General features: G+C 35.9%; 1 long non-coding RNA gene across 1 annotated transcript in view; it reads right to left on the bottom strand.

Annotated features, from left to right (window-relative positions):
• Nucleotides 1–21,206, bottom strand: part of LOC119239008 (uncharacterized) — a 400,738-nt gene that overhangs the window by 361,839 nt on the left and 17,693 nt on the right. Inside the window, exon 3 of the long non-coding RNA XR_008550613.1 lies at nucleotides 18,752–18,905. This is a non-coding gene — a long non-coding RNA (uncharacterized LOC119239008). The remainder of the gene's footprint in view (nucleotides 1–18,751; nucleotides 18,906–21,206) is intronic.

Here is a 21,206-nt window from a genome sequence, read left to right as displayed (position 1 = left end):
TTACAGTAAGACAAACTTCTGGGCAATATACTGGCCTCTGCCTGTCAGCCTCATAGCAACTGCTTCTCTAATCTGTTCTTCAACCAAATTTAAATGATTTACCTACTTACAAATAGTCAAAATTCAAGTATTATATATGTATTTTATATATATATATGTCCTATATATATATATATTTGTATACAAAGATTTTGTTCTTTTTCTCTTCTTTGCAAATACCCTGCAATTTGTAAGCAATGATTTGTTACATGTCTGACCTTCTATTAACTGGCATGCAGGATCCTTCGAGACTGTGACTCCATCTTACCTCTGTACATAACCAGAAAAACTGATTTATATGGCAAATTACCATGCTCTCTTGGAAACATTAAACCTCCAATAATCATGGATCCAAAAAATAATTTGATTCCTTCTTCTATCACCAACACCAGAAACAAGAACAAAATAAAATTTAAACTCTTTCTTTTGTTTATATATCACTGGCTAAACTCTACAACAAGTATAGGTTTTTTTCTTCAACAAGTATAGGTTTTTTTCTTCATTTCCTAATTCTATTCATTATTAGTCTTACATTTTATCTACATATATTTTAGAAACTTGCTGCTTATCTCCACTCCATGAGGGACTGGGACTCAGAGATTCAACTACATTTCTTTTCTAGAGAAACGCAATAGACTCTTAAGTGATCTCCTACTTCAAAATTGAACATTGACTATCAGTGTTCATGAACATGAAGGTGACCTATTCCCACAATAAACATGTTTCATTTAGTAGGACACTGTTCCCAAGATGGAAGTGAATTTTCTTTATTCCAATGTAATCTGCATATAATCTGTATAATTTGCTGACAGGTGGAAGCATCTTAATAGACACCTTTTAAAAATTTACACAAAATTATGGCATGATTTATTCTCACAGTTATATGGTGGAATCTCATTGTGGTTTTGATTTGCATTTCCCTGATGATTTATCATGAACATTTTTATGTGCTTTTTGTCCATCTGCGTGTCTTTTTTAGAGAAGTGTCTGTTGAACTCTTCCATCCATTTTTTGTTGGTTATTCATTTTCTTGTTGTTGAGTTATAAGAGTTCTTTGTAAATTTTGGTATTAGCCCCTTGTCAGATGTATGACGTATAAATAATTTCTCCCATTCAACAGTGTCTTTTTATTTTATCAGGAGTTTCTTTCACTGAGCAGAAACTTTTCATTTCTACTACAATGACAAGAGAAACAAGAGCAAAAATAAACAAATGGGATTCTTACCTATATGAATAAGCACTTATCAAGTCTGTGCCCCAAATATTCATCATACTTCAAGCAGACTGACTTCCTTTCATTTCATAGAACTTGAAACACATTTCCCTCAAGGTTTATGCACTTTTAGTTCCTTCTTCTCATTTTTTTTTAATTCTAATTTATGGCCTACTACATTTCATTATTTTCATCTTAGTGCAAATATTACCTCTTCAGAGGTAATAAAGTATTAATTTATTTAAAGAAGTATTCTTTCCCATTTCTAGCTAGAGAATTTGTTTGTTTCACCGAATGTAAGCCAAACATTTTTATAGTTGTAATGTTTTCATCTTTGACCTTTCTCCAATGAAATATTAATCCATATGATTAAGTGCCCCATAGTTCTCTCCAACATCAAAATGACAATTGACACAAAGCACATATTAAAAAATTTATTCTTGGGCCTTCTTGGTGGTGCAGGCGGTTGAGTGCAGTGCTGTGAAGATGTCCGCAGCCTCTGCAGCGCCCATTTGATCCCAGCCGACCAGGGAGGGTCCCACATGGCGCAGCAGACCTCTCATGTCCTGCCCCTGCTCCCCTCAGCAGTGTATTTCGTCAGTCTGCCTATTCTGTTCCCCACTCTGACTCTGGGGAATCCTCTCACCCTCCTGCACATCTGGTCTGTACCCCTGTTCTTGTATAAAAATAAATCCTTAAAAAAATTTAAAAAATAAAAAATGTATTCTTACTCTATTCTTACTCTATTTTTTTGATGAATTCTATAATCTTAATTGGGTTCTCCCAAAGTTCATAGGCTTAACTTCTTGATCTTTAGGAGGTGGTAGATTTAGGAAATAAGGTTTAATGAGGTAAAAAAATGTAGAGGTTCTAATCTGGTCGGACTTATAAAAAGATCTCTCGCTCTCACTCTCATTCTCTCCTTCTCTTTCCCTTTACTCCCACCTATCCCACCAGTTGTTATTCTGCATGTGCACCTTGGGGTCATCTCTACCCATCCCACTGCACTCAGACCATATAAGCGCAAAGTATCTCTCTCCCAGCCAGGAAAAGAAATGTCAACAGAAATGGAACCCTGCTGCTATGAGGTGAGAGGATTCACCAGAAACAGACTGGAGAGCAGAACAGGCAGATTGACTGAAATACACTGCTGAGGGGACCAGTGGGCTAGCCAGGAGAGGTCAGCTGGGGTACATGGGATAGATCCCAGGATAAAACCCCTGCCGCAGAGGCTGGTGATAGCTAGATAGCACTAAGACTTCAACCATTGCACCACCAGGGAGGCCCAAATAAGGTAATTTTAAACAGAAATACACATAAACAAAGTTATGAATTTATCAATTGACAAAAATGTGACTAGAGGCTCAGAGGATTTCCCCTAGAAGAAATGCTTCAGTATTTACTGATTCAGTGTTCAAGGTGACATTATAAAATATAATTGCCATAACTAATGCCATAACTATTTATTACTTTTTCTTAAAGCAGAGAACCTTTTCTTCTAAAAGAATGCTCTGGACTTTAACTGTACTCTGCACGGGGTAATTTAAAATACACACACTTCTCTCAAAAGCTGATGTTGCATCTAGCAACAGTAAACACAGGCTGCTTTTATAAAAGGCAAAAAAAAAAAAAAGGGTGTGATGGAAATTTAAATAACATTTAAAGATAATGAGGTTTTCTAAAATATATTTAAAGTGTTCTTAAAAAAATCAGTCACAATTAAATTGAGACAATAAGGAGATGGCAAAGAAGAGAGAAGAAAGGCAAATCCTTCCTTAAGAGATGACATATTTGAACTTTCCATTAGCTCTTCCTCCCTAACCCCTCTCACTCCTCTTCCTTCCTCCCTCGCTCCCTTCCTTCCTAGTCCTTCAGCCATTTGTTAAATGTTATTGAGCGTCTGGTTCTTTGCAAGTTTATATTACACCCAGTTCCACCTTTCTAACTTTACCTTTTATAAGAATATTTATAGAACTGGCCCAGAGTTTATCTTCTCTGTCTCTCTCTTTATAATATATACAGCAGGCATCTCCTGTACCAGATTCAATTGCTTCTCCTCCAAGCAGCCAAGTGGGGTATTTTAAAGCTTGTTCAGGTTTGAAGGGGAAAAAAAAAATCAAGCTGCACATTTATTTTCTCTCAGTGGTGATGATAGTAACTCTACACATTTTAAATATTAGGGCATTTATTATATTTTTAAGTTCAATTGTAATTCCTCTAAGGCCTAGTGATTGGGAATATTGAGTGAGCTTCCTAGAAATATTAAAAACTGTGCCAGAAATCTCAGGGAAAAAAGTGAGGAATTGCTTTGGAAATATCACTCATATGTTGTATAGTTCTTGCTTATGAATTGGAAAGGATTCATGAAATTCCATGGAGAGAGAATTGCTTTTGGCTAAGAGCTTTCTATAAGGGATCTGCACATTTTCTACTTTTTTTATTGTGAGTAATAGGATACATCACCCATGAAGAATGAACATATGGGACTGAAACACCTTATGTGCATGTCTGGGTGGCACTGGAACTTTTTCAGAAAATGAATATGAACTAGAAAAAATATCAACTATTTAACCCATTGTAAAAGTGGATTTCTGAACTACTTAACATGCACTGGGGGAGATGGCAGAAAAGATTTTGCTTAAGTCTTACACCGTGGAAGGAAATGATCCTCCTTTTTACATTTCTTGTTAGGAAATGTTAGGGCATGAAAGTTCAAAGGCCTTTTGTGCACTAAATTACTCGATAAAAGTTCCCTCCCAGCCATACTATTATAGATAGATATTGAAAGTACATATGAAAAATAGTTTTAGCAAAGAAAAAGAAACCAAACAACTTCCCCTTCATTCTGAAAAAAAAAAAAAAAGGTTTATTAACACAATTAATTGAACACATTTTTACTGAAGTACTACTTCCAGTGGTATTGCATTAGACACCAGGGATGAATGATGAATAATCAATGGCCACTGTTCCCACCAAATAACTCCTTATTTATACAGGATAAGACACATCAAATGTACATACATGCATCCATACATGCATCCATTCATATATACACACATACAACTTTTTTTTTTACACACATACAACTTTTAAATATATATATGCACACACAGATAAACATACATATATACATATATATGCACACATCTTATAGGTCCAACTAAATCTCAAAACTATAATAATGTGGCCTTATATTTCAGTTCACCAGTATACTTAGCTGTTACCAATTTACTGTAGCCTTGTAATCTGTTAAGGTTCATGTCATCAAAATATGCTCTATTTCAGAACTTGCTACAAAAACGCCCTCTACTTTTCCAAAAATAATGTCCATAATATTATATCAAATTAGACTATAAATTATATTTAGTAGCAAAAGGCAGCAATTCTTATAGAGACTATTGAACTAGGAATCGAGAGATTTGACTCATAGGTTCAATTGTTTATTCTTAGTATGATATTGACACAATCACCTAATTTTCTTTGGTCTCAGCCTCCTCATCTGTACAATACAAAAATAATATTCACCCTGTTAATTTAAAGTGAAATATGACATAGACAAAAATGTTTATTAACCGATAATGGGAGGTTAGAAAATATCCTTAACTTTCACATTAACTTATACAAATTCCCTTTCTTACTTTTACTAGTATAAATCACTTTTCTTGTACCAATACATTTTTTTAATTTGGCTAACAATATTATGTAAGTTTCAGGAGTATAGCTCCACACCTTGATAAATGACACTGTACCCACCACCAAAGTTCTAGTACCATTCACTATGAAATTGACCATATCAACCCATCATTTCCATAACCTCTTCTCCCTCCCCTCTTATAACCACCATTTTTTTTAACCTTCTAAGAGTTTCAGTTGTGTTTTATTTCTTTATATTCCACCTATGAAAGAAACCATTTGATATTTGTCTTTCTCTTTCTGACTTACTACACTTGGTGTAATCACCTTAACTTCCATCTATGTTGTCATAAAAGGCATCTTATTTATAGCTGGGTGATAGTCCATTAAGTATATATACCACATCATCTTTACTAAAAAAAATTAGGAAAATACATCTGGGTGGATAAATATGTCTCAAAACTTTACATTAAATATGACCAAATGAACATTAAGACTACCTAATATTGAGAAGTAAAGATGATATATTGCAGGACTAACTTTTAAACTATCATGTTCAACTTATAGGGTCTTTATTAGAGGTATTTTCACTAGAACCACAAAGTCACTATCATATAGTCTATTCCTTCCATCAATGAAAGTTATTTGAAAAGAAAATAGAAATTCAATTATGTCTTTCAAGGAAATAAGATTTTATTTTTATGCATATCTTCCAGAGTTTATTAATAATCTACCAAGGAAATGCTGAGCCACAAAGCATTTGCACAGAGCATCAACTCAGATGTAAAGGAAATAAAAAGCCACCTGAAAAAAACCACAACTTTTAAAGGCATTTCTTTAAAAATGGAAAAGCATTCAATTCCCTGCTCAATAATCCTATTAGTGCCACCACTTTGAAACTAATACCAAAATAACCAGTTTAAAATAAATGATTTTTCCCAGAAAGCATTTCTTGTCCTTTAGCTTTTATCCTGTATGATTTTAGGGCCAATTTTAAGGCCTGGTAATAGATTACTAAGAGATCCTAATAAAATATCAGCTGGTTACTACTGTAATTGTGAGCAGTTCTAATAAAATGACATCTTTATTCTTTTTCTCATCTTCCATGTAACAGTATTGTTACTGCAGAAAAACAGTAAATAATGGATGATCATATCAGTGCTTCCTATGGGTTGGTATCCAAAATAAGGAAATAAAAACCTATTAATCCCTCTTTTTACAAATTTTTAAACCTGAATTTGACTGAATATTTCCTAGTTATTATATAAGACAAAGATTAATTCTTCCTTTATATTTGTTCTTTTGACTATGGATCAGGTTGATTACACCTGAGATTTTTCTCAGGGCCCAACCAGAGAAAATGATAGGGAAGCAAATTCTAAAACATTAAGAAGGATTTGGTTTTGCTGAAGCAACTTAAATAATCAGGTCAGAAAGAACATCAGGAGGAGTCTGCTTTCTCTAGGCAAGGTGTGCAGAAGAGAATAGAAAAGCTGGAGGAAAATCAGAATGCACAGTGTGTGTGCAGAGAGTAAAACTAGTTATGTTTTTCTTTTGTTTCTATGAACACCATTTACTTTTAATTTTGTGTATGAAAAAATTCCTTTATTTTCAAAAATGTACTGAATAATTTGGTGCTGAGAATATATCTGCATATCAAAAGCATCTGTTTTCACCATCTCTAAATTAGTGGAAATAATCTTCCAATTGAGGACTGTCATGAAATCCTGCAAATTCAGGGGACATCCTAGAAAGCATATATGACTCCCTCCATCCACCAGTCTTTTCAAAACTTTAAGGATGCCAACTTCTTGTGAGAGTTGGGATAAGAAATAATAGCAAAATGGGGAAGTTCAGCATGAAGCAAGAAGATTGAACATGTACCTGAAGGGGTTTTGTTTATTTTGCAGAAAAATGAATAAACTCTACAGGACTCCTTGGAGACAGTAAGAAAGTTCATGAATGACTTTTCTGATCTAGCAGATAACCTCCCCAAAGCTGCACTTTCCTTCACAATATTGGAACTTTTGGGAGTAGCATACCTTCCACATGAAGGACAGTATGTCAAATATAGCTTGACCACACATGAAATTCACTGTAATGAAGAAAACATAATGCAACATAGGTGAATGTTCAAAGAAAAGCCCCACGACTATATTTACAAGTCAGGTCCACGCATAGCACACATCTCCCAAAGGCCAAGGAGACTATGAAGGTAAGTCAAAGAGAAAGGATGAAAACAAAGAGAATGGTGTTACCAGAACCCAGGATAAAGGATGCCTCCAGTGTCAAAGGGTAAATGAAATCTTAAGCGCTCCCCAACTGTGATTTCATCCCCAGGATGGTGAAAGCCTAATCTTAACAATCCTTCCATTGTCACAATTTCATCTCCACTCAGAGCCAGGGACTCATTTTCATGGCTGCTCCTCGACTGTGTCTTCACATAGAACTTCACTTGGAATTTCTAGATGCCAATGTCCCTGCTCTGACCCTATCCTCATTGCTTCTGGTGTCCTATGCCCCTTTTTCTTCCCATAGCTGTTCTTAAAATTCCATTAAAACCCCAGTCTTCCCAGAATTGGTTTCACATTTTTTTGTCTACTCATCACTTTAACTGTCTAAGCCTGTTAGCTTACTACCCTTTTTTGGGTTTTCACTTCAGTTTCTCCCAACAGCTCATATTTTCTGCAGAATTACTGAGCAATGTTGGAGAAAACTGCAATACTATGCATACTGTTTGTGCTGCAAATGGATGGTTTCCAACCTGAAGAAAACCTTTGATTCTGTTCAGTAATTCATCAAGTATCCCGACACACATCCTTTTCTCCACGATGATGGCAATTGTAAGATTGTCACTGCTCATCACATATCTCATCATTCTTACCAACTAAATTCCTTCCCACTTCACAGGAAGAATAAAAGTTATTGAATATATATGCCCTCAATCTGCATTCATTCATTTTGGACAAAGATAGGCAAAGAAATCGATGACTTTTACCTACATAGTAGTTATCATATTCATTTGGCTTATAGATTATTAAATGTACCAATAATTGTGTTCCATAGATAAGGTTCTAAAAATAGAAATTATACAACTCACATTTTATTACAATAAAATAATTGAACTGTAAAGTCCAGTTAAACTAATATGAATTAAGCATTTGTATGTGTGTGTGTGTGTGTGTGTGATAGATACATTAACACACACATTCATTTTTACAGTAAGCTTTTGGTATACAAGGACAAATGTGAAACACAGCAGCAAGATTAAACAATCTTTCCAGTTTCATACAACTCACAAATTATTGACTCACATGCAGAATGACTCAAGTCTTTGCAGTTTATCATCACTTATATTTATTTCATGCAGGGACACCCCACATACTGAAAAAAATTCCCTTTAATATATTTATTGGTTTACACGAGAAATATGTGTAAAAACTAGCTTGGCAAATAGTGAAAACAGTGCATATGAAGATGTAACCAATGCTGTTTCAAGAAGTAAATTCATAGATTTGAATAGTTCAATTACTATTTTCAAACAAAAAGTATCTAGGTTATGAATCACATAGACTTATTAGTTTCATAGACCAAAAATATTTGAGGTCACTGCACCTCCTCTAGGATCTTTCTTTTGAAACCTCTGTATTTCCTATGAGTGCTACAGGCCTCTGTAACATCCACTTGTTTGACTCAGAGAGCTGCCCGGGATTACTTATCAGCAAAGATGTTTTCACTTGATAATGCTGTTCTGCTACTTGGAAAATGTAGTCAACTAAGGCATTTTCTAGATAAGAAGGGCATCCTTTATTTAATAACCGTAAATTAGAACTCATAGCCAGAATTCTTAAGTATGCATTCTAGGTAGGTAAGTTTATCTTCCTAAAGTTAGCTAGCTGCCTTTTATAAACTTTGTTGTCTTTACATAATAGATATGATGAATTTAAATTGCCAAATATTCATTTAACTTACAATTATCATATAAATATTGGGTTATATTAAGTCAAGTCACTCATTTTTTCAAGTAATTAATTATATGCATTTATTTATAAGTGGTCCAAAGAAGCTTGAGGAAGAATGTGGAGATTTGAACTTGTCATATTAAGGATAGGAATGCATATTACATAGACATTTCTGATAGACTTGGGAATACCAAACATAAACCATGTTGCAAAAAGGTACAATCAAGTCCCTGAGAAAGAGTTCAGCATAATAGAAAGGAACATAGTAACTGTCTGGAATCAGCAGGTATGAGGCTTGCGAGATGGAGAAACAACTTAACACAGGAACCTACTGGTGATGTTCTCCTAAGACAGAATTCATGAAGTGATGGATCTTTGCAATGCTTTGAACACTAAGTAATTCTGCCATTGATCCCACCATAAATGAGAGAAAAAAGGGGAACTTTTCATTTCTTAATTTTTATAGAAGATTTATTCATGCATACAAGAACTGGGGTACAGGCCAGAGGTGTGACGGGGGGTGAGAGGATTCACCAGAGACAGAGTGGGGAACAGAACAGGCAGAATGACCAAAATACACTGCTGAGGGGAGCAGCGAGTGAGTCGAGAGGTCTGCTGCGCCATGTGGGTAGCTCCCTGGCCAGGGTTGAAACTTGTGCTGCAGTGGCTGCGGATAGGTTCATAGGCCGTGTCTTAATCCCTTGTCCCACCAGGGACGCCCCTCATTTCTTAATTTTTGAGGCAATTTTAGGTGGTACGAATGCTTTGTTGGTGACAGATACTTGTAGTACTGTTAAAGTAGACAAATACTGCCACCAACATTCCAAATCAGTTTTCAGTTATGTTTATGGTCTACAGTAATCAGAGAACTAGGGTACCCCGGGGCCCTAGGAGTAGGACAGCCCTAGGAGTAGAGGGTGGCAGGAGTAGGACAGCTGAGATCTCTACCATTGGGAATGAACCAAAAAAATGTCATCCCAAAATATCAGAAGATAGTAAGAATCAGTGTCTTAGATTGTTTCACAGACACACAAACATACACAACAATTTCCATGATTTCTAGAAATTACTACAAAAGACTGAGATTTCTAAGTAATCACATAGACTTCAAAGTAGACACACTTGTTTATCAGTGTTTATATAACTTCTGTTTATACCCATGGACTGATGGAACCTATAAACCTCAAGATAAACATATACTGTGTTATTGTCTATAAAGTACAACCAAAATATGCTCCATTTCCAAAAATGGCATCCCCACCCATGCAATTATTCAAGAGTCATAGAGGCAGTCTTGATTCATTTCTATTCCTTACCATCACATCATCTTAAGTCCTACCAGTTCCACTTTATATGTATCTCACAATTTGTCCATTTTGTTACATCCCATTGTTAACAGCACCATTAAAGTCGCCATCTTGTCTAGCACAGACTGCCATGTAAGTCAGTACATTTGCTTCTTTCCATCAACTCTTGCTCCCAATCAATCCATTTTCTATAGGGCTTTTATTGTAATTACTTTTTTTTTTTTTTTTTTTTTGTGGGATTGAACCAGCACTGCAGAGGCTGTGGGCAGCCTTGCAACCCAGCACTCAACCACTGTGCCACCAGGGGAGGCCCTATTGTAATTATTTTTTAACGACTCTAGTTTGTTTAAATATCTTGAAAGATTTTTCATTCTTATGAAAAAAGCCAAAGCCATTAACCTATAACCATGCAATTTAGGCTTTGCTTTCCTTCTAACCTTGGGAAAACTTACTGGCCATGCAAGCAAAGGTAAACCCTATTATTCCACATTCCTTAGAACTTTGTTTCTCTCTGTTAGGGCCACAATACAGCGATAGTCAATCATTTATGTAAGGTATGTGATTATTTGTGTCATTATTTACTTATTGCCTATCTTCCCTACTAAACTGTAAACTGCTCATAAAACTTGTTAGTATTAATATTTCCCACTAACTACATTCTCAATTCCTAGGCAATATCTGCACTTATGGAACAGATGATAAATATTTACTATATAAATAAAAAGAAAAATGTATGAATATTTGTGAATTCGTTTTAAGTACTATTACAATGAGTATTTGCTCCCACTAATATATTTGCACTTTCCAGCAGGGAAAAAGTTCTATGAAATAGACTTTTAAATTTTTAAGTAGATTTCATATCCTTTCTAGGAAAATTCATTTGAATATTCACACCTTCTTCTCCTGCCAACATGTCTCAAAGTCACACACTGAGAAAAAAATCTGAGCGGATTCTGAGAACAGCTGGTTAGTTCTGAAACAAGGAGCATATTTCTTGATTTTTTTAAACTTACATGGGAAATAAGTAAAGATAAAGTCAGGAAGATAAGGTAAGGTCTGCATGTCTTCTCAAGGAAGAATACTGAGTGTAAGCCTTGCAGTTGAGTTTGCTTTAAAGAAACCAGCACTTCACAAATTCTAGAAAATCTCCATAGTTACTGTCAAGAAACTTCAGCTCCTTTTCAATTAATTGTTCATTAAGCAAGTCCAAAGTGAAGCCTTTGATAAGCTATTCAAGCTTGGTAGAACCTGACAATGTTTCCCAAAAATAGAATTTGTATACAGAGGAGGAGAGAATAAAGAGTCACTATGCTATTTTCAAACGCTTATACTCTCAGTGTCTTTGGTTTTACTGCTAATCAGGGCAATTTAAAAGATGAGAATGTGTTAGAAACAAGGCAGCGTTTAAATAGTTCATTCAAGCTTACAGTAAAATCTAGTGACTACATCTAATTACAAAGACAAGGAAATCACTGAAGACATTATTTCAAGTATATTAAGAATAATACAGTAAGGATATTTAAAGTTAAACAAATGGCTGCCATCTTAAAGGCACTGCTTGAACAGATATAAACAAATAAAATCCCTGAAAAAGAGCGTTATGATTTCTGACATCTTAGGCTGTCTAACATAAAGATTCATGCTGCCTTATATAAAGATGTTTAAATGAAATAAAGTAAAAAATTTTAAAATTAAGATAGCATATATGTCATTTGCCAGGGTTGACATAACAAAATAAAACAGACTGAACTTTTTAAACAACAGAAATTTATTTCTTCACAGTTCTAGAAGCTAGAAGTCCTAGATCAAAATGTCAGCTCGGTTGATTTCTCCTGAAAGTTTCTCTCCATGGCTTATAGATGGCTACCTCTTTTCATTGATATCCATGGTCTTCTATGTCTGCTTCCTAATATATTCTTATAAGGAAACCAGTCATATTGGCTAGTTTCACCATTATGACCTCATTTAGAAGTCCTATCTCTAAAAACAGTGACATTTTAAGGTAATAAGGATTAGGACTTCAACATGAAATTTGAAAAAAAAAAAAAATCAACATATAAGTAAAGAATATAATTCACTACAACAGAAAGCCAGTTTTGAAAATCTCATTCTTTTTCTTCTACTTATTATCTATTAATATTTTTTAACTGTGGCATAATTCACATACTATAAAATTTATCCTTTTAAAATGCAAAACTATATTTCATGGGACACTAGAAGTCTCCATACATCTATTTCAAGGAGGAAGACTCTGTTTTTTAAATATGAACTATGGAAACCCAAAAGTCTTCATAAATTGATGTGATAAATTTGGTTGAGACTGGTGAAAGTGAGTAGGTGCCATGCATTTTTATCATTTCAGAATTTTTACGCACTTATCAAATATCAAAATGGCAAATTCTTTTATGTTCTCCAATTTATTTTTATTATGCTATTTATACTGAGGAAACAATGGTAAACAATATTGTGTATAATCTGGGAGTATAAGTTCAGATGTACGTTACAACATCATACCCACCACCAAAATACCCATAATCCCTCACCATTTCTTCCCTGTGAAACCCAAATGTTTTTCAAAATCTTGAAATTAAAATATATATGAATCGTTTTCCCAATTCAACCAGCAATTGTTAAATGATTATGCGGCATGACCAAGAAACTGTCCATCTACCCCCACCTCAAGTCTTCCATAATAGAAAGATGGTTCCTGGACACCTTTCTTCCTGGTGGAAGTATACTAAAACATGCCCTGATATTGGGCAAAGTTATAATGTTCCTATCACTTCATAATGATAAACCATTAACTTGTTAACAAGAACATCTTTTTTTTTTTTTTTAAATAAATCCTCCTCCGTACTTTTTTCCTATGTGATTGGTTTGGAAGTTTCCTGCTTTCCTGAATGGTAAACTTTGCTTTTTCTATAATAAGAGAATTAATGCATACTGTCTGCAGCAGAAAAATTGGATAGACTATTCCAAAGGAAGGAAAGAGAGGAGACACAGAGAGAAAGAAGATGAAAGAGAAAGAGCAGAGAGATTTATACATGTATAAAGGACAAATATTCAACCTACAGAATGTAATCTTTTTAAATAAAATGGGGATTTTTACATGTATCTGTAGTAATCTTTAAAAAGCTGTCTAATTTTCAGAATAAAAGATTTGGTTTTAGTAAGTATACAATGTCCACATCTAAAAACATGTTGCAGAAAAAAATTTCTGTCAAATAGTTGTCTTTACTAGGAAATCAGTGTCATATCATAACTTTATTGGTAGTAAAGTATATTATTAAAATTAAATAAAGCTGCCCTTTCTTGGTCTAGAAACTGACTATTATATAGCAGCATGCCAATTAATATTTCTTTGTGTTTTTCTGCAGGCTGTTGGTATCCATACAAGAATAAAGTCACATACTTAAATCAGTGCTATTTTCCTTGATGGGTCCATTGATCCAAAAGCTTACTGAAGTCAATAGGATTTTGTTTTTATCAGAAATGTTGCAATGCTGCACTTAGATTATCTCCATAGGAAAGCACTGCAAAAAAATTAAAAAAAAAAAAATTTAAACTGGTCCAAAGAGCTTAGTTACTTTCAAATGCTCAGGCCAGTTTATTTTAAAATATATCAGGAGTTTCGCTAATCTTCAAAGTGGATTTAGCACATTGTGTATAATGTTTGTGATCGTAGTACAATGCATGAAAAAAATAAAGATTACAGTCCAGTTGGTGTTTCATGAGTTCCCTTTCTCTTTTGAAATATTCATTTTCTTAGGCTTCATGTCAACTAGTTTCCTTTAAAATACTGATACAATACCTCCCTAGTGTCCCTGACTAGAAAATCACAATGAACTAGTCCTGAAGCCTTTCTTCATTGATTGTCATGGCAGAACTGATTGCTCTAAAGACCTTTCAGTTTCACAACAGAAGCAAAAGCTTCTCTATGTGGGACACCAGTCAGAGTGGCCGACATTTCCTCTGATCTAAATAATTATTACTCTAGGGTAAATGTAAAAAAGAAAATAGAAAATATTCAGAGACATTTTTTCCAAACAATCTGAATGTAATCTTTGTCTTTAAATCATTCCCTTGAAGCTTCATCATCACACATGCACACACACACACAAATAGATCAAGAACTCCATCCAGTAAGATGTGCCTCCAGGTTCCAGTTCAAAATGTCAACAGGAAAAATCCTAAACTCAACTCCCTTCATGGACAGACTGAACCTATAACAACATAAGCAACAATTTCCTCTGATAAAAATGTATAAACTAGTTCTTTAGTTTCTCCCTCTGCTGCTCTAGAATACCAGTATCTTCTAGAGGGGAGCTTTTACACAAGTCTGGCACCTTGGTTTTTATATTTGGTACCATTTTTTTTCTGTCTGCCACAGAGAGAACATGGCTCTGGCAGCCAAGGGGGCTTGCATTCCTGGGTCCCAAGGAATTGTAATAATTGAACAGTTTGTCAGATTATCTTCCCCAGAGTCCTGTATAGAAAGTAGTTTGAAGTTTACCCAGTTTTTCTACAAAAGAGGCCCATTTGTTTATCTAGGAACTAAGAGTCAAGCTTCTAGATCATCACACTTTTAGTTACATCAAATAAACAGACTTTAAAAACAAATATCATAGGGCTTCCCCAGTGGCGCAGAGGTTGAGCACTGGGTTGCAAAGCTGCCCGCAGCCTCTGAGGTGCGGGTTTGCTCCCCGGCTGCTCCCCAGCTGCTCCCTGGCTGCTCCCCGGCCACCGGAGGAGGGTCCCATGTGGCGCACAGACCTCTCCTGCTGCCCGCTGCTCCCCTCAGCAGTGTACTTTGGTCCTTCTGCCTGCTCTGCTCCCCGCTCTGGCTCTGGTGAATTCTCTCACCCTCGGGCTTCTGACTGTACCCAGTGCTTACATAAATAAACAAACAAACAAATAAATAAGTCTTTTAAAAAATAAATAAATAAATGAAAACAAACATTGTAATAAGAGACAAAGAAGGATATTGCATAACAATAAAAGGGACAACTCTAAAAGGTGATATTTATATACATATTAAAATCCCCTACGTTCATTAACGGTGAAATCAGATAGACAGAAATAAGAAATCATGACCTTAAACAACATGTTAAACAGATGTACACAAAATATTCTATCCCAAAGAAGCAGAATATACATTCTTCTCAAATGCACATAGAAATTTCTCCAAAATCATATGTTAGGCCAAAAAGTAAGTCTTAATAAATTTAAGAGCTTTCAATCATATCAAACATCTTTTCCCAACAGTTGATACCAAAAATAAATTACAAGGAAAAAACTGAAAAACTCACAAACATGTGGAATTAAATAACATTATAATGACAACTAATGGATACAATTAAATCATAAGAGAAATCCAAAAATACTTAGAGACAAATGAAAGTGGTAATACAACATCAAAAATTATGGGATGCAATGAAAGGAGTTCTAATTGGACCAGTCACAGTGATAAATGCCTACATGAAGGAACACCAAAGACCTCAAATAATCAATGTAACTATACACCTTAAGGAAGCAGAAAGGGTAGAATAAGCAATGTTAGTAAAGGAAGGAAACAACAAAGATTAGAGCAGAAATAAATGAAACAGAGACTAAAAATAGAAATGAAAAGATCAATGAAACCAAGAACTGCTTCCTAAAAAGATAAGCCAAATTGACAAAAAGTTTGGCTTTACTCACCAAGAAAAAGGGAAGAAAAACAGAATTTTAAAAATCAGACATGAAAGAGATTAAACATCAGACACAAAAGAGGAGATATTACAACTGATACCACAAAATACAAAGGATCAAAAGAGAACCATGGATAATTATATATCATCAAAATGAATAACCTAGAAGAAATGGATAAACTCCTAGAAATATACAACCTACCAAGACAGTATCATGAGGAAATAGAAAATCTGAACAAAACAATTACTACTAAAGAGATTGACTCAATAATCAAAACTCTTCCAACAAACCAAAGTCCAGGAACACAAAGGTTCACTGGCAAATTCTACTCAATTTTCAAAGAGGAATTAATACCAATCCTTCTCAAGCTTTCCAAAAATTAGGAGTAAGGAATACACACTTATTCAAACCAGCATCATTGTAATACCAAAACTAGGCAAGGATGCCACAACAATAGAACACACAACAACAGAAAATTACAAACCAATAGTCCTGATGAGTATATAAATAAAACTCCACAAGAAATATTAACAACAGAAAAAGAAATTTCCATTTTTTAAAGCCACTGTTACAGGGCAGGAAGAGAGGGCAACCCAGGACCCACAAACCTGCCCACTCTAAACAGTTTAGACCATCTTCTGCATCAAGACAAAACATACTCTAGGGTGTAAAATCTTTAATGGAAAGGAACTTTACAGTTAGTGTACAACAAAGACAAGACAAGGAATACGGTTTCTAAATCAGACACTCGAAGTTACCCATCCCCTTGTGGGTAAGCGCCCAGCCAAACAGGGTTGGCCCAAAGCAGGACCACCCTGTTAATTACAAGCATGTTAATAGTACTGTTTGTGATGATTTATATATTTGGCTTTTCTCTGCTTTAGGAAAAAGTGATCTTCTGCCTTCTTTTTTTAAATTTATGGAATTTTTCTTCCCTTTTTTTCATTGTTTTATTTTTTTAATTTCATCACCAGGTACTATATAGTGCACCAGAGTCAGAACTTAATTATGAAAATCATGAAGACCCAGGTTCAGAACGGCGTCCCCAGATACATACGGTAGTAATGATTATAATTAAAACAACAATAATAATACCTAATAGTCTTGAAGCACTATATAATGCTTGACATTAAATTAGATATTTAATTTGTATTAGCTCATTTAATCTTCAATACAATCTTATTAAGTAGGTACTATGGTTAGCTAAAATTTATAAATGAATATGAGTATCCATCCTGAATTTAAATAGTGTTGGTGTACTAGAGAACAGACCCCAACTCAAGTGTTCCTATAAGCCAGTGGAATCAGCAAGATGAATCAACATCGGAGGAATTAATGAGAACTGAATAAGTGGTTAATCTGATTCATCAGAATCCAGGTGGAACTAGAGTGAAATGTTTCAAGGAAATATAAAAGTATATTAATTGTGTGATTTGCCCTAAATCTTGCATAAGTCTTAATTTTAATCCCTATTGGTAAGAAAGACTGAAACTTGTGATAGACAATTGAGATCAATTTAAAAATAACACTGAAAAGGACTCAAACATTTGTCCAATGAGAAAGGTATTTATGCAAGGTAAAGGGACAAGAATTTATAGATAAATGAAGGAAAGTAAGTATTACAGGATGGTGTCCAGATTTCTGGTTTAGATGATACTATAGTTTGTAGAGGCTTTCAAATGGGAGGGACTAGTAAGTGGGGTCAAATTCTAATAGATGTCAAATAACATAGCTAAAAAAATAACATTAAATTTTCAATTAAAAAGCCTTTGGTAACCTTGACTTACACTCCATTAGAAGAACGATAGGGTCAGGATGCAGAAGTCAAGTGATTTAATGCAAAATGGGAATAGAAATAATGAATATACTCTCAGAAAGGAGTCTCAAGAATCATTTTGCCTACCCTAAACCACTGGATATTTCCTCAAGACAGACACTACTTTAAAAACCAAACATGAGTTCCCTCAAGTGTTTTGTTAAAATAATAAAAGCTCTGCGACTGTATATTGTCTTTTCTTCAGCCTTGATGTCTCAATTAGACTCCTCCAGAAAACCTCATCTAAGACCCACTCTTGCAAAGCAGACTGGGAACTCCTCCAATGCACTCCTTCTGCACCCTATGACTAACAGCAGTTGTACACACACATTTCATCGAAGTATCTTATTTTCTTTTAGTCTGCTTCATACGCATAATGAAACTAATTGTTTCATAGTGTTATTCAAAGGATGTTGCTTGACCTATGAGCACCATGTAAATGTCAGGTCCTGTTATCATCATCATCATTATCATTATGATGACTGGATAAATCCAAACTATAAGTGATGAAAGGTATTTTACTCACATCATGTAGAACAAGTTTGAGTTTTCTTTTTTCTTTTTTTTTAAAGATTTATTTATTTATACATACAAGAACCAGGGTACAGGCCAGATGTGCGGGAGGGTGAGAGGATTCACCAGAGACAGAGCGGGGAACAGAACAGACAGACTGATGAAATACACTGCTGAGGGGAGCAGCGGGTGAGACAGGAGAGGTCTCCTGCGCCATGTGGGTCTCTCCCCAGCAGGCTGGGATCGAACCCACACTGCAGAGGCTGCAGACAGCTGCACAGCACTGTGCCCAACCACCTGTACCAAGTTTGAGTTTTCAATAAATATTCATTGGGTTACTGAATAAGTGAATAACCAAATTTAATAATTATCTATTGAATAACATATACTATTCAAATAATTTTTAAATTACTGAGATTATTTTCAAGAAGAACACAAATTACTATATACAAGATTTAAAATGGCAGCATTCCTCATCAGAACCATTAAAACATCCCTAGGTGCCATGAATATCTATATAGAAATTAGATGAAAATAAAAGTAGCCATCAAAACAATAAATTTATACCAGTAGAACTTACCTTATCCTGAAAAACCTTCTTTGGCAAAACAGAATTTCCAAGACACTTCAGCGGATTGGTGACTCTGTGAATGTCTTGTGACATAACCCGTCTGATAAAAATTTGCAAGATTTGCTAGAAGTCTTAATTCAGTAATTCCTTTATAAGAAATATCCTAAAATAATAATTGAGAAGATGAATAAATGTTTGAATTTAAAGATACTTGTAACAACATGATTTGCAATCTTTAAAGATGATAAGCAATCTATATGTAAATAAGAGATTAAATTATTCCACATCTGTACAATGAAACACTGAACAGTTATTTAAATTGATACTTACTTGTTTATACCATGGTTATTATAATAAAAGAGGTTCACAATGTGATAGACTGCAAAATAACCTGTAGAGCATAATACCATTTTTGTTTCATTGAGTGTAAAATAACAAGAATAAGGAAAAAAGAGTCAGTAAAATGATAGTAAGCAAACCTAAAACCTGAATACTTCCTTCAGCTTCTTTATATTCTACCCATTATCTGTGCCTGTCCTTTTTCCTTTTTAAGTGTCATATAAACGTACATTCTCTTTATCACTATTGTCATAAAAGTCCTTTAAAAACAGCACCATTTTTCAAATTTTTGAAGACAACATAATGGATGTCCCTGCCCCAGTGCTGCCCTTCTCAAGTCCTGTAGGGGCAGGATGGGCACAGTGCAGGTTCCTATACTGGAGCAGATGGGGGAAGGAGAAGTTCTAGAAGCGCTCAGTGGCTTTTGCAGGCTTCTATTGGGATTTACCAGGTACACGGCAGGCAGGGGTGCTGGGCAGGCCATCAGGCTGGCAGACATCCTAGCCTCCAGCAAATCTTCACTCTTTCTGAGCTCTCCAGTGTTCTCTCGTGGCCTCTGCTTCTCTCTTTCAGTCTGCTGGTATCCCCATTGAGTCCACCTTTATAAGCCCAGTCTTAGCCCAGGTGTATGCCCAAACCCTACTCCAGGTGCCTGCCATGAGGCACACATTTACTCTAGTGGCAGGAGGGCAGAAAAGCCTGATACTTTACTTACCCTACAAGTCCACACTCCACAGGGAAGACAGAGAATCATCTTACTTAAACACTGATGTGAAGTTTATGACAGGTTTCCAGGAAAAGGTCTAAACTCCTCAGCATCATGTATTAGACCATTAAACGTATGACCCCTCACCTGCCTAATTCTGCAGCTCATTTCACGTGATTCCTGTCTCCCTCCACAGTTTGAGTTCACACCAAAACTAAACAATCTGCAAGTTTCTTATGCTTACCATAATCACTTCTCTGCACCATTATACATGCTGTTTTACTCACCAAAACCAAACTTGTCTCTTCTAGTTGTTTTCAATCTTTGCAGAGATAAAATAATTGCTGTTTCCAATCAAAACGGACTATAGACTTTTCTGTTAATGCAGGCATTTGTTTCATTGATAAACGATAGCTCCATATTCAGAAATGGACAAGGAACAGTGGGGGCTGACATTTCAAGGCCTCTCTGAACTTTTCCGTGAAGCTAGAGAAGAATCACAGGGAGCCAAGCAAGCAGCTCTTTGTTTTCATCTCAGCACATTTGTAAGTCTTCAGATAAGCAAAGAAGCCCTTATTCAGAAGACCGTTGTATAATAGCAAGTCTATGTATATTTAGAAGCTGTTGGTCTGGCCAGAAATTGGAGTGCCCGGGAGTCTTAAGATATGGAGATGCACCTTGTTTCTGGAGGCCAGAGCAGGTGGAGAAGCCTACTGTTGGGTAAATGGAAGTGATTCGGTTTTCTCCACCCTCCCACCATTAGCATCAATGATCCACACCTGTGGTCTTACACGCATGCCTGAGAGAGGCACCTGGAGTGTGGGGTAGGCGTGCGAGAATGGGCACCCCCGAGCCTGGAGGCTGAGTATATAAGGGCAGCGTCACAACGGTGCAGCAGTAGAGGACGCAGTAGCAGAGTGCAGTAGAGACCAGTGGAGAGACCATGACAGAAGCCAGCAAGCCCAGAAAGAGTGAAGACTTGCTGGGGCCTGGGAGGCATGCCAGCCCCCAGGCCTCCCTGCCTGCCCTGCACCTGGTCGCCTCAATACAAGTGGCGTAGAAAGATTAAAAGCCTGAAAAAGCCACCGAGGCTCCAGGACTCTTCCTTTACCTATGATCTGTCTGCCCAGATCTTAGAAAACCTGCTCTGTGCCTTGCTAGTGCTACATACTTACCCTTTGTAATGGCAGGAATGGGCACAGTGTAGGTTCTCTCTGGACCAAGCAGATGGGGTAAAGGAGGAGAGAGAGTCCTGGAGCCCCCAGTGGCTTTTCAGGCTTTTATTGGGATTTACCAAGTACACAGCAGGCAGGGATATGTTGGGGGGCCGGGAGGCTGGCAGGCCTCCCGGCCCCCAGCAAGTTTTCACTCTTTCCGGGCTCTCCAGCCTTCTCTTGTGACCTCTGCTTCTCTTTCACT

The sequence above is a fragment of the Talpa occidentalis genome, unplaced genomic scaffold (genome assembly GCF_014898055.3).
Source record: "Talpa occidentalis isolate TD23 unplaced genomic scaffold, MPIMG_talOcc4v2.1, whole genome shotgun sequence".
In the NCBI taxonomy this organism is placed as follows: domain Eukaryota; kingdom Metazoa; phylum Chordata; class Mammalia; order Eulipotyphla; family Talpidae; genus Talpa; species Talpa occidentalis.
This window is presented reverse-complemented; position numbering and strand designations above follow the sequence as displayed.